Here is a 15,389-nt window from a genome sequence, read left to right on the forward strand (position 1 = left end):
AGGAATATGAGAACCATGCATGAAACGAACTTCCATTCTGGCCCTTTGATCGTTCTTTTTCCTTGTGATGAGTTGTTTTTTGATATAATTCTAGTAGGTCACAGTGGGTTAAACAAAGATGATGTTATAACACAATGCATCACACAAAAACAACAACAACAAATGCAATGTATCTTCCTTCATGTAATTATATGCCTACAGTAATGATCAAACAAGTCAGCATTTTAATCAGCAAGTGTACGCAAACAAACCAACAGATACAGTATGAGCAAGGGTACACTCCAGATGATCATATGATTCATGTATTTGTCCCATACAAGCGGTCTTCAGAATTATTGCCAATAAATAATGCATAAGCCCCAGCCTTTGTTTGTGATGTAATGCTTGGTTCTGAGTATTCTGCTTTCATGCCAATAAGTGCCTCTCAATGCAACGTGCTCCTTTTCTCTCGCAGAACGTACACACTTTTCTGTTTGTCTAATTTATTTGCTACTCTGCTCACAGCGCTGGCAGCAGGCTAAACAAGGCTTTGAGAGCAGAATAAAAGTTAATGAATAATAACAGCCGTTAATCTCGGATGGAAAACATCTTTTCATATGAAAATCTCCAGGTTGATCTCCCAATCCCACCACATTGTCAATCTGGAATATGAAGGCCCTAGAGGGAAAGGCTCTGTAATCTGCTCTTAATCTGTGTCTCCCTCCCCTCCCCTCCCCTCTCACAATATCCTCAACAGCAGCTGTTTAACGCGCGCCGCTTGTTTTCATCACTATGGATTGTCTTTGGATATCACTCTAATATTTAAAGTGTCTCTCTGCTGAGATTGTCTACAGAGATGATGGGACAACCATTTAGGGCTATTGTACAGAAGGAATGTGTACTTGGCCAGCCTGTATCTAATTTGGAAATTATAGTGATTACGAGCTAAATATAAAAACCCAGGATTTTGAGGCTGTAAGAGGCCTGCAGCGAAGGCTTACTGTATTGTTTGCCAGATGCACACACATGCAGGGTATTGCACAAACACAACATTTGCGCACAATAGAGGAAAAAAGCCGCCTGATGCGCTAAGTGCTGTTGTGTTCTGTGAAGTGCGTGTCAGCCTCTGTCTCCGATGCCCTCTCGTTACTCGCTCTTGTTCTTTCTCCGTCCGTGAGTCCGTCTGTGCAGAGGAAAACATTTGGAGCAGCACCGATAAAAGCCTGCGAGCGGGGATGCAGGGAGTCTCCTCGGGCTCTTAGTCCACTCTGGACTTTAAATGGAGCCACACACATGATGGCTAACAGATGTTAGCCAGATTACACGCAACATGGGCCCAACCTCGCATCAACTGCCACTGTCTGTTTGCCTCCACTCAAACGCTCCGGGTTCGGGGTCCTCCCCCCTTCCCTATCTGCTTTAAACCCAGTGGTTAAAGGATGATCTGCAGGGTCATGGATGCTGTCTAGTAGGTTGCCTGCTCTTAGGGTACTGCGTATATATGTGTGTATCTGTGTATGAGGGGTTGTATTGTTGAGAAACGGGGAGTGTGACGAGAGTCTGCTGTGGATATAATTAATAGGCCACATGCGGCTCCACCAAATGTGTCACAGTGAGGGGAAATCAATCGATGGAGTCTGCCGGCATAAGAGGGTGTGTGTGTGTGGTGGAGGGGGTAGCTGGTGGAGGGGGAGGGGCAGGAGAAGAAGAAGGTGCACTGGGAAAGAGGAGCAGGACCCAAGAGAGGAATAAAAGGAAGAGCGATAGAAAGAAAGACAAGGAAGAACCATGAGAAAAGGAAAGAAGGACTCTGGAGAGAGCGGAGGCATATGAAAATGTTACAGAGGTAAAAGGAAGGGAGGGGGGGGGGGTGAATCTCCCATCTCAGCTGGATAGAAATCACAGCCTTCAGCAATATCCTGCTGAGACATTTGACATGGAAATTCATGACCGTGTCAATATATGGACACAACGTAGATCCAACACATACATCACAGGAAACTCCCCAGCCGCATATTTAACAGCTGCTTTTATGCCATCCGATTCAACTCACTGTGAGTCCATATGTTTGGTATGGAAGTCGCAAGCGGAAATCAAACCATTACTCCTGTTCCCCTGCAGATATCACCAATGCTTTGGAACTAATCGCACCGAAATTAGGATACCTAAATGCAGTAGCGTCGATACTTTGGACTCACCCCCCAAGTAGCGAGATATCCTTCCTTCTCAGGGCCCAAACTCTGCAGTTGGCCTGTTTTTAAAGAGTGCATATCTAAGTTTGGAGGCTGGGGAGGAAATCAATGGAGATAAGAGTTGGATAGAGAGCTGTGTGTCGAACAGGCTGGCAGCAGACTGAGAGAAGCCGCCTGTCACCAGCTGCAGGGCCCTCTCTGTGTGTGTGTGTGAGTGTGTGTGAGAGACGGGGACGGGGACGCATCTAGGCACACAGTCACTGATAGTGCTGCCAGGTGCCAGACACCCGTAGATGAGACAGGGGGCGTTATCTCGGGCTGCTGCTGCTGCCTTTGGAACTTTAAGTCATGTGGGTAGGTGCACACAAAACCACATCCATACCCTGAAATGCATTAAATACACATTACTTATATACAGAGCTGAACTCCAGTTACCCCTTTTACCTGTCTCTCTGTGGGGTTGGGACAAATGCATCCACCAGATTATTGAGCGTAATATGCACTTTGCCTAAAACCTTTTTTAGGGATGAATAGTGACTGCTTAGCTGTGTTGAACGTATTTCTAAAGGTTCACTGCAGCAGTCAAAGTAGCGATTTAAAATATGAATGTTGGGCTTAAATAAATCCTTATTGAGGACCTATTTGAACTAAATTGTATTTCCCTAAAATAAATAGTTTTGGAAGTGTTCTCTACCGTTTCATGTCTACACCCACTTACTGTTCGTCAGCGAGGTGGTCTGAAAATCAAAGCCAGGCCTTTTCCTGCCTCCAGTCTTTTAATTTAACATTATACTGCCAAATAACAGTCTCGATTCTATGATGTTGCACCATATGTGGTTTTATAATTCTCTTGGCATGCAGTTTCACGCCACTTAATACAATTTTAATTGAGAGCACCAACATATTTGCATAGATATTTAAATGTCAAATGTAACATATTATAATTCACGGTATGTCGGATGTTTTTTTGCACCTTGCAGCCACAATTTCACAAAAGTATTTGAGATAGTTAGTTTATTTATGAGAGCTAAACAAGATAAGCTTTGGTGGAGGATGCATCGTGTCTGCAACATCTCTGTGGCCTGGTCACTTGGGCAGAGGAAAGTTTAACATCTGTCAGGAGTTGTCCACTGATGGTTAAAGGGCCCTGCATGTTGGTCATGGGGCGTCTGGATGCTTGGATGACAGTTTTCGACCAACACAGCACTTGAGACATCACACACTGTGTATCTGAGACCAACGTTTTACACAAATTCCTGAGACTTGCCTTTGTTTTTACACATTCTGCACCTCGTTAATCCTTTTTCCCAACAGAGCAACACCCACGAATGAGCACTTTTAAAGGTTGTTTCTCTGTTTTATATTAATCTCAGTGGTGTCTTTGTAGCTTTTGTCTTCCCACAATCATGATTTTCATACTGCTGTTTACATATTGCAGAAAAATATTTCCTCTTTGAGTACCCGTGAGTAGGAGTGAGGGGAATCTATTGGAAGAGATGGAGTGTATTATTCCTCGGGACGTTTTCAATATTAAATAACACTAATGTGATGATACAAGCAATACAAGCAATGTTGTAGTTGACAATGCAATTCACAATTCTAAATGCACAATTAGATACCACAGTAAAAACAAAACAATACATCTCCTTAAAAATACACTCTTTTATTACTATTTTCACACTGTTTTTGACAGGACGCTAGACAGGTCATCACCTTGTACTGTAACTCTTATATTTATTTTATATTGCAGTGAAACCATCTCCTTCAACTTAACGTTGCCCCATACTAATTTGTACTAAAACGAATGCATGATATTGTAATTTAAAGCATGCATTGCAGGTATGCAGTTAGTTGCAACCTTACCGCTTAGTCCTCCTGATACACACTGCTCCTTGAACAATTACAGTGGCCTTGGAGCAAGCAAAAAGTCATCACAATGGCTTCAGTTTGGTTCGCTAAGGGCTATCTAATAACTCCTGCTATAAATGTAGCATCAGGCGATGAATACTGAAACTGGAAAGGCTTGCTGAGCTGGAGGTCGGGGTCTCGGAAAGCACACCGTTTATTAAAAGCTGACCCCTTAAGCCAGACACAAAGCTAGGTTTAAAAGGAACTAGATATAAAAAGTAGATTCAAAGATAATTACGTTACAAATGTAGATACTGCCAACATTGTCAAATGTTATGAAACGAAATGTAAAAGTCAACCTGAGGGTCTGAACCCTGTGGGGAGTCTTTTACTACAGAGCCCTGCCAACATCTGTAACAGCAACAAATCAGACTGGAGATTTATTATACCCCAGTGTAATCCAGTCATGTTTCTTTGCATTTGAGTCCTCCATCTGAACTCTTTATTGGTGACAGCCACTTTAGATCAGGTGGTTGGTGGTTTGTTGGTTTTAGGGAGATGAGGGGAGCAAAGGGGCTGTCATTTGGTCTAAGGAACACACGCCCCACACCCAATGCTGCCTGGTCCCTGCAACACCCCACGCTGCCTCCCCCTAGTAAACAGTCCATTAGCGGAGTGCTCCAAGGTAAACATATTTACTGGCTGGTGACGGCTTGCCAGTGTGGCTCCTCAGGCCCCGTGGCAGAGGGGATTTCATTAGGCAGAGGGCAGGGGGAGAACGGAGGAAATTAATGTGCCATTCAAGATGATTTCTTTGTTTCCCATCAACATGATCACAGACAGGCCGCAGGGAAGAGATGATTTACGCACACAAAGGAAAGAGACAGGGAGAGAGAGGGAGGGTAAGAGGGAGGGAGGGAGAGAAAATATCACAAAAGGCTCCCAGTGCGTGAAATGTCTTCCTTTTGGTGAAAATGCTCTTGTCATGAGTTTTTGTTATGGCTTGAAGTGCTGGAATTGTTTTCAATCAGAAAAGCTTCCTTGTTTGTCATTAAGGATTGGAATTGAAAGTATTTCTGAGCAAAACACCAACAGGCACAACAATGTAATGCAATTTCCCCCCCCCCCCCCCCCCCGCACTATCTACACACAGTAATCCAACCAATACAGTGATGTCCTGCAGCCTCGTTAGGAACCACAATAGCTGTTTATTCATACAGTACAACCTGCAGGATATTATTATGTGGCCTGCCTTGTTTATTAATAACTGCGATTCACCAATTAATTATCTGAGAAGTATACTGCTAGTGGCAGAACATTGGCTATGTTGGAAGTTTGTACCGTAGTATCACTGCGGTGTTGTTTGTCCACAGAAGTCAAATTATACTTAAATCTTGAGTTAAACCTATCTTTGGGTGTTATTTAGTTAATTTGAACAACATATTACAATTAAATGACCTTATCAAAAAGCTTTTTATTTTGCTTTGTATAAAAATCAACGCTTGAGAGTAGATTTGACTTATACATTAAGCCAGATATCATATTCAAATGTAATTTAATCTGACTGAATCTTAACTTTATTAAAATGCAGCATTTATGTGAGTGATGTCGTGCTGCAGTAATTCAACATTTTAAAGTTGGGATTAGAGTTGAAAGGGAATCTTCTGGTCAAAGGTAGGTGGCTTGGAATTTATCAAAACACAAAGTCACTTCACATTGAATTGAAAACTTGGTATTTTAAGAAAATAAAACACAAATCACCCAAAATGCATGTTGCCATTTCAGATTGGGAAGTTACTGTAATGGTAGGAAAGGTAGAATTGACCGACCTGAATCCCTTCTTACATTGCTCATTACAAAATATAATGAGTTCTATGCTATATTTGTATATCCTATATATCCTGTAACTTTAAAATACAGCAGGTAAAGAGTTCACATTAAGCAACAATATGTCTTCCTTTTACCCTTGTACTGTTCACAGAGGCTCATGTCAAACACATATAATCACATTGTCGTATTCTTAACATATTTATTTTGTCATCATAGAGGTGGGTCCTTTAAATCACCTGGACGCATTATGTTTTTTAAAAGCATTTGCCGCGCCTATGTATCATACATCTATCGTCTATGGTCTACACAATGTATTCCTCATTATTTTTTCCCATTCTGTCGCTCTCCTTCCACCTCTCCTCCTATTCAGGTCATACTCAGGGTTGTATGACACCTGTGAGCGATGTGCTGGGTGACATGAGCAGCATATAAATGACCATAGAAGTAAAAACATGACCCTTTTTTATTTACAGTACACACACAAACAGTGTATTTGCAGGTGCCCATCTCACTGCTCTAGGAGGCAGTTTTATGTAGTTGGTGACCTTAGACTGTGGAGCAGGTGTTTAGGGTCTGATAACATCATGACAGAGAGTACAGGTGTGACTCCGTACAGACGGGAAGGACACACTCACACACAAATAGACACAGACACCTATTGTATGCCACATCGGATGGTACAGCTCTTTGTTCGCTGACCAAAAGACAGCAACGTCGTACCGCGGACGGATTATTCTCATGTTTGGATACAATGTGCATACAGCTGGAAATGAATGAAATCCATTTCAAATAAAACTAGCAAAGACATGGATGTACTCTAGCCACTCGATATAATCCTTTATACAAACACGCATCTGTTCGCAAACAATGCAGACATAATTAATAAGCTGTGATTATTTGGATATTGTGTTTACCTCCATGGAGATCCAAACCATTTACATACATGTCCCATTCCCATTGGCAAATAACAATATGTATTTGTTGGACGTGGCAGCTTTTTTGTTGTTGCAGTTGAAATTCATCAGAAAAAAACCAGCAGTTTTCTGTGTGCAGTGGTCATGCATATTTAAGAGCCTAAAGGTAAATGTCAGCTTTCTCGCCGTCCAAGGGGAGGCTTGTCCTCTGCACCATCATGTGGAGAGAAGCAGTACAGCAGTGACTTCATTGACATTCCTGTCATAAAGGCAGCGGCTAAACCGGCCTCCGAAAGTAATCCTCCTTTACTGAGACGTGGGAAGGAAGAGGACACAGTGTAAAGCTGATCGATTTGATCCTCACCAGGAAATTGTACATGTGCTTCCAGAGCTATGAAGTTTGTCCGTTATGCTGCCATCCAATCCCATACTTATACCCCGAGGATGAATACATAAACTGTTTCTGTGTAGCATCAAACCGTGAAGAGATGTTTATAAATCCAAAACTATAACGTAAAGTGCAGGATTTTTCTTTGAGAAGTCCTAGCCTGCGGGATGATGTTTTGTTGATATCCAGCGAGGCCCAAGGTACAGCCTTGATAAGGACTGATATACAGACAGAGAATGTTTTGTCTCTCCAGCTCTCATTGAGCATGACAGAGAGGATTTCAGAGAGACTGCACTGCCAGATGGGAGATTGTTCCTTCATGGGTATTGTCTGCGAAACGCCTCGGAATATGTCAGCTTTATCTGTGTTAAAACATACCAAACATTTTTGCATGCGATACTGTGGTACCGAAGCTATAGCCTCTCCCATCTGTGCCGTTGCAAACTGTATCTCGGTCCTGCAGCATCCAGTACACAAGGCAGAAATAACTCCACTGATCTGAGGAGAAGGCTGCCACTGCCAAATATGTGATACGTAAATGTGTGAAATATTGTGATATTGAGACATGGTTCCAGATAGATTATGTTGTATCAGTGAGCTGTGTTTTATCCCTCTCCCCGCCGCTCTCCCTCTTCCCTATCTCATTCACACACACATACACACATTGACACACATAATGCTCTATCATTTCCCTCATCCCGTGCAAGAGGTGTGAAAGGCAAATATATGCTCTCCTTCACTGTGGACATAATACTGAGGTCATGAATGGAATGTTAATGAATGTTTTACCACATACCTCTATCATGAACACACATACAGAATCGCACTCGCACACCAGGATTTGCCGAGCGAGTACCAACTTAGCCAAAACCATAACAATACACTATTTTGAAATGTGCATTCCTTTGCTAGAGAGTGGGTGTTTTTTTTAGACCACGGCAGCTTGCTTTGACTTATATTTTGAGCTGGAAGAATGTGAAAACAAAATTAAACTGACCAGCTAGGTAAAGGGAGGTGAAGATTTTCAGACTGTATATCCAAGCGTTTTTTTAATGTGACCTGTGAACTTCAAATCTGTGTCACATTGTGAACTGCAATAGAGGAAACAAAGGGGACAGAGGGTGTGGGAAGGAGAAGCCGCGGCTCGCAGATCACTAGCCTGTGTTTGAGTATCTTATCGGGGCTGTCGCCAGCTCAACCTGGCTCCATTGACTTTGTGTGGGGATTAGAAAAGCCCACAGCTTCTGATTATTTGGGTGAGTGAGCGGTTCTGTGTAAACAAACATTGTGGCCCGGATTGTTCCAGTCACAACACGGCTGGTTGGCCCCTAACAAACCCCACACAAACACACTTACACATGTAGAGAGTACACACATGGAGCATCATGCTGAATGTGGGTTGCTGTTTTATTCACCTTTTATGGATCTCAGTGGTGCTTTCAGTGACTCTCAATAAAAAAGTGTAGTCGAGCATATTGATGGATGCCAGCTCATTTGCTTCAGACCTTTTCTACCTGAAATATAAAGAATGTACTCAAGATATTAAGATAGTATTTTACGAGTGCATGTGTTAGTCCTTTTCAAAGTGAAACATGCTGAAAGATAGCCAACCAGACTGAAGCTACTGTAACCAAAATACTGTTGGCATCTGTACACTTATTAAAGCCAGGAAAAGTCAAGCGTTAGCATATTTGGGGTGAAGGGAGACTAGCAACGATAAGAAGAAAAAAAGACGAGTTCATCAACAGCACAATAACATTATGCCAAGCAGATGGGATACTGTGCAAGAAGAAGAAGTACTCGTATTTATAAACACAAATCCTCAGTGAGACTCGCGTTTTATTTTTAATGCAACCTTTCACTGTGCATGTATTTTTTTGAACTAAAGGTAGAGTGAGAAGCATCCGTGAAGGGGTTGTGAAGTCGGCTGCATCTCCAGATATCCATTCCAGATGCTGGCTAGACTTGTTGGAGCCGGGGCCCGCGTACTGGGGGCTGGATTTAGTTGTCTTTTCCTCCAGGTGTGATGTCTCATGCTGATTCCCCCACATGTTCCACGGGTCTTATCCAAACACGCCGGGGCCGGTGACAGCGCCGGTACTCCTGCCCTCCTCTTTACTCGCCTTCCTCTCTCTATGCCTCTGCTGGTGGCCCACCCACCCACACTGCAACCTCACCTCTCCTCCTTACCTGTCATCAGAGCCGCTGCCCTGAAAAACCTCCTTCCTGTGCTCTTTTATTTCCCACTTTCCCCCTCTCCTTCAGACCTGAGTCTCCTTCTGGGTTTGAACCCCTCTGACGGGGGGTTATGTTCACACCGCTGCTCCGCGGGCTCTGCTGCAGGCTGGGACAGGCCAGTTGTTGCTCTAGTAACTCAATCGTGCTCAACGGTGATGTAGGACGTATTAAACTTGTCATATTTCAAGCCTGGTCAGTTTTAGGACGATACGCCATCAGGGAGTGTAAGGCGGTTAAAAAAAGAAGAGTGGAAAAAGAAAACAGAAGCTCTGCTGTTTTGTGTATTTGTTCCCCAGCTGAATGTTCGGCATCTGTTTCCATTAGAAGTGTGGGTGAACAAAATCTTTCTCCTACAGTAATCTAGGCTAGTTAAAGGTCTCTCTTTTTGCAGTTCTGATTAACAACATGACTCAATTCTTCCATGAACACTTTAAGGTTTCCCTTTTAATATACATTAATTCCTCCTACTCTTAAACTTTTTTTCCGCCTGGGTAGGAACAGAGAGATGCAGTGGGGAAAACATTATTAGCTAGCCCACACAAAATATGTCATCGCATGGCTCATGTTGGACACATTCCAACTTTGGCATAACTGAGGGTAACATATTTATGGGAACAAGAAACATGTTGGCCTTGGTTTAATTGAAAGGAATTTGTCTTGGTTTATTAGTATTATAACAAATACTGAGCTGATTAATTGTTTCTTTATGCTTGAAGTTTTTATCACTGAAAATGTTTTAGAACTGATTCATTACAAGTCAATTATGAAGTTACTAAATGAATTAGAAGACAAGCACACATGCTGTTATTTTGAATGATGAAAGATGAAAACAAATCTATTATTCCCCAGAGGCTCTGATATGAGCTGAATATTTCTGTGTGTGTGTGTGTGTGTGTGTGTGTGTGTGTGTGTGTGTGTGTGTGTGTGTGTGTGTGCGTGCGTGTGTGTGTGTGTGTGCACATGTGAGAAGTCATGCATTGTCATTACTTTGCTAAGATATTTAGAAACTTCCCATGAGCCAAGGCAATGTAAATGATTTCCTGATGTTTAAACCACCGTTGCTGTGATTGGACTCACTGGATCATGATTTCAGCTTATAAACTGCTTGGACTGTCCCCTGAGCTCATTACAAAACACACACAAGATGGTAACACTTAACTCTTTGCAAAAATGCGACAGAAAGTGACTGCAATGTGGTTTTAATGTTATTACAGAGTAAGTGCAACAGTTACTAAAACTGGATGACGCAGACAGAACGCGTCAAATACATGACTATATAAATAACAGCATCATCTGTATCTTATCAGGTCATTTTCTCATCAAGTTTTTTCTAACAACTCATAATCCTGTAATTTCCCATTGGGGGTGATACATGTATTGCGTCAAACCGATTTTAAATATTTGGCAACTTTAGAACATATGTCAGGAAGCTGTGGTTTGGTGTGGTTCAGCTTAAGCTCTTCATCAATGTCATACTTCTTCTCTCTTTAGTTAGGGTGGCGAGAGGACGTGTTGTTGTTCTGCTGCACAAGCTATGTTTAAAATTACTATTATTTGATTAATTTTTTTAAGATGTCTTTGGCAAACCAGTGCATTTATTTGAATGTGGGAGACAGAGGGGACGACACGAGGCCCATGGTCCCGGGTCGAATTTGAAATCGGGTCCTCCGCTTGAGGACCAAGTACATGTGCCGTCAGCTCTACCATCTAAGCCAGTGGTTCCCAACCTGGGGGGCCAAAGATCGCAGGGGGGGGGGGGGCGCCAGGCCTCAGATGATTTGAGGCCAAATATCATATTTAGATTTATTTTTTATACATTATAACTGTAACGCAATACATGATTGTCACTAAAAGCCTTGTCTATACATTACAATAAAATATAAAAAATAATTGATTAATTAATTTGAATACAAATTGAAGTTAGTAGCTATTAAAGGTATAAAAAGACAGAAATGTATAATTCTTTCTATAGAAATGTTTCTTCTGCCCGTAAAGTGTCCAAACCAGGCTTGTCTGGATAAGCGCATTTTTAAAACATAGTCATTGTCCATGCCGGTTTCAGTTGGATTATTTGTCACAGTTGCTCCGATCAGATCGGTCTCCATTTTGTAGATTATTTACGACTTTTGAATCCACATAAACACATCGGCAAAATATGGCTTACTTTGAGCATGTGTTTTAAACAGTTTAATCCCTTTGTGAATTGTTTCCACTTCCGCGCCGTCCTTTAATTTCTTCATACAGCGGGAATCCAAATGAATGAATCCTGAGTCCAATAACCATCAAAGTCACTCCAATAGTGCTCCTTAATTACGCTTTCATCCTCCTTTAACAAAATACTTCACATTCATCCAGTTTGTGACAGTAGTTGTAGCATTTTGAAACTTTAATTACTGCTGTTGCGCCCCCTTGTGTGTAGGGGGGGGGGGGGGGGAACTTCCAACAGGAGTCATTTGGGGGGGCTCTTGGGAAAAAAGGTTGGGAACCACTGATCTAAGCTATACGACGGCCCAAAATTATCATTATCTGAAATCTGATTCCCAGAAAAAAGGAATCTGAGGACAAAGGCTGATTTAAATACTGTTTTAACATATTTCAGTATGCAGAAATTCAAATCTCTCTGAAGTTGCCAGTCGGATACTCAGTTTAGCCTAATCATGCATCCATCTCTGGGATTTTTCCCGCTGTTCGTTCTTCCAGGTGAGGCATCACTAGCTGTGTCTCAGGAAACCCCAAGCCATCAAATGTCTCGTGACATCATTGCCAGTCATCAATTTTGTCTCTTCTACTCCAACTGGATCTGGATGTTGGACCTTGGTGAGGCCCCATTGCTGGTATTCATTTCTGGGGCCTGTTGGCATCCACAGCCTGGCAGCCTAGCGCCCGCTCACCACAGTCTCAGGCTCAGCCCTGGTTCCACGAGTGTTACTGGAAAGCTGGCCAGTGGGATCTGGCTCTGATAATCATTTCAGGATAGACCTGCCAGCATCTGTGGCGAGGCTTGAAGGAGATGAGCTATTAGCATTCAGAGAGGACAGACGTAAAGAAGAAAAATAAGTGTAATGAAACAAAAAAGAACACACATTGTGGAATCATACATCAACTTCAGAACATTTAGAAAAATACATTCTGTAGCCCTTTTTCTACAACATGGCTTTATAGCTTAATACCGATACGGTCATGCTTTTGTGGAATTCCAGAGTAGTTTCCAAGATTTTCAGCAATTTATATCTGTAAAGGGCTGATTCAAATTGCAAACAGAAGGAATAGTTGAATAATGATGTGGAACTTTTAAGGCTTTGTGCAGGAGATAAGGCACTACAGTTCACAAGTTGTTTCATGTGTAATATATATCTTATTGACTGAAGAACCTCTTTGGATAAATAAAAACACATTTCAGGACCCATATGAAGTTTTCAAATGTTGGAGTAAAGCCTATGTACTGCAGCCACTTTGGATTGTGTTACCATAAGACATGGATTCCAGACAGAACTCTGTGGAGGTTTATTCCTTTCAAACAAGCCAAGCTAATGAAAAACAAACTTGGGCACTTGCGTCTCTATGTGGTCAGAAACCTTTTTTCATTTTTCACTTGAGGGGATATTTTTCTGGTTGCTTTTCTTCTCATGAACCAGGTTTAAGGGTCGTTTCTTTCTCACTCTCTCTCCGGCTACTGACAACAGGCATGTCCTTCCTCTCAAACGTAAGTATTTCAACCGTGACGCCATACATACTGCATCTGCAAATGATTGGTACGTGTTTGTGATTATAAGTGTATGTTACATGTGATTGTGTGTGTGTGTGAGTAGAGGTGGTCAGACATCTCCCACTGGATATGTTACAGTCCCAGGATTCCAGTGGCTTCATGAGATGCCGCACAGTTTGGTAGACCATTAGTGAATGTTTAACATTGAGTCAACATGAGGGAATACTGTACCTTCCCTCTCTTTATGAGACCAAGATGCAGAATGATTAAACCTAATATCAGACAATTATTATAGCGAGGCGTATTTGGATTGGAAAATCCTTTTTTTTCTTTCTGCGTCTCCTTTTCAAATGAACATTTCATGGGTGGCTGATTTACACTGTTTCCTCGGCTAGATGTGTTTGCTCGTTTAAACATCGATGTGCACTAGTTTTTGGATTGATAAGCAATAACACTTTACAAGTATTCCACAATGAAGAGCAGAGGATTGTATACAAGACTTGGAAAAGAGGAACATAAAATCTGTAAACATGAAGATCATACAAGCATATTAGGATCCAATCTCATCAACATAGCTACATGATAGCAAAACTCACTTTAAATAGCATGGAATCTATAAGCATGCTTCTGATTCATCGCATCCATTCTTGTTTTTATTGACGCTAGCTGTTCATAAACACTAGCTGACCTCCACCATGATGCCCATGAATATCCTCCTTCCTGGACTAAGAGCTCCTGAGAGGTTTCTCCAACAAGCTGTTGTCCCTTCTGTAAACACAAGTACTGTAGAATACCGTGTGTGTGTATCTGTGTGCGGATGGGGTTATTCAAAAGCTGTTCCACTTGCATGGCAACGCCTCATTACCCATGCTTCCTTCTTTGCCCCGAAGTGGGGTGCGGCTCCCCTCGCTGGGCCCAGTCGTCAAGGTGACCCAACATGCCCCAGGATGGCAGACAGGCTGAGAGGGGGGGGGGTTGCTCGATCTGTCTTTATTGTACTGGGGCCCCCGAATGCTAGGCCCTTGGTGGTTCTAGACTGCCGCATGCGTCCCGGTGAGCAAGCAGCTGATCTCATTTTTCAACACACAGCTGCCCCAACATCAGGCCCAGGTGAAGGTGACCTCCCTTGCCTGTTGGAGTGCCTCTTAAAGTAGTGTGTTGCAGTGGATGCTGTGCCAAATCCAGAATACTGTCACATTGTGTTGTTTTGATTTTAGGTATGTTTTATCAGAATTTATAATCATTACTTGAGTGTTGCTTTAACATATACAGGACTTGTATAGACACAAATGCGACAGTTGTTGTTGACTTATCGTAGCAGGCTGCAACAACAGACTGCAGCACAAACAATCCCGTCAGCGTTCATATCTCAAACCTTTTATCTCTTCAGACATCCATCTCTATCTCGTGTTCCGTCTCACTCTATCCATCCATCTATTCATTTCTTCCTCTCATTTGTCTTTTCTCCCTCCCGTCCTGTCACCCCCCCCTCCCTCCCCCTCTAACACAGGACAGATTGGGAAGCCGTGATGGCGGCACAGAAGTTGAGGGAGAAGCTATTTATCCCAGACGGATCAGGAGGTGTGTGACGGAGGTGTGGACGGTTGCTGCAGGTCAGTGACGTTGGCAGGCGACAGGCAGGCCGGCCCACATGGCTCGGGGACTGTGGGACTACAGACAGATGGCACCTGGTGGGTGACAAACAATTAACAAACCAACAAGAATAGCTGGATCGGCAGTATACCCACAAGCACAGGAGATAGCAAGAGAGCGGGTGCATCTGTGCTCGGAACACTTTCACTCTTTACTTTTCCTCTCCCCGAGTCTTGTTTTCTATAACAGTTGCAATTTACCCATGTGTCTTTTCCACAAAAACACTCTTGTTGTCGTGTCGCTATAGAACAGTCTAAATAAAGCAGTGTTGAACATATGCAGCCAGCATATGTTTCTGTTTATTTCAGTGCCGTTTTGAGAGAAGCAGTAGGTAATTTAAATACATACAGTATTTGATATCTATATAAATGTTAGGCAGAAGTTATGAGAAATCCATATAAAGTTCTGCAAAGCAAAAGCATTACCTGGCATCGTTGTGCTGTCTGTGTTGATTTTTTGCACAATTCATGCTGGAAATGGATTCAATGTGTTTGTTCAAAATTGTTCATGGTGGCCGATGGTATTTCACCGCCTAACTACATCCAAATGTCATCGTGATAGGGTGTTTCTGCACTCCACTCCCACTTACTGTACAGTGAAGCTGTCATAAACAAGAACATGTGCAGTTTTGTAAGTAGTAT

At 42.5% G+C, this 15,389-nt stretch overlaps 1 long non-coding RNA gene across 1 annotated transcript in view; it reads left to right on the forward strand.

Annotated features, from left to right (window-relative positions):
• LOC117549848 overlaps positions 1–14,910 on the forward strand; it is an 85,099-nt gene extending 70,189 nt beyond the window's left edge. Inside the window, exon 3 of the long non-coding RNA XR_004569538.1 lies at positions 14,606–14,910. This is a non-coding gene — a long non-coding RNA (uncharacterized LOC117549848). The remainder of the gene's footprint in view (positions 1–14,605) is intronic.
• Positions 14,911–15,389: the final 479 nt, after the last annotated feature.

This window comes from Gymnodraco acuticeps, unplaced genomic scaffold (assembly GCF_902827175.1).
Source record: "Gymnodraco acuticeps unplaced genomic scaffold, fGymAcu1.1, whole genome shotgun sequence".
Lineage (NCBI taxonomy): Eukaryota > Metazoa > Chordata > Actinopteri > Perciformes > Bathydraconidae > Gymnodraco > Gymnodraco acuticeps.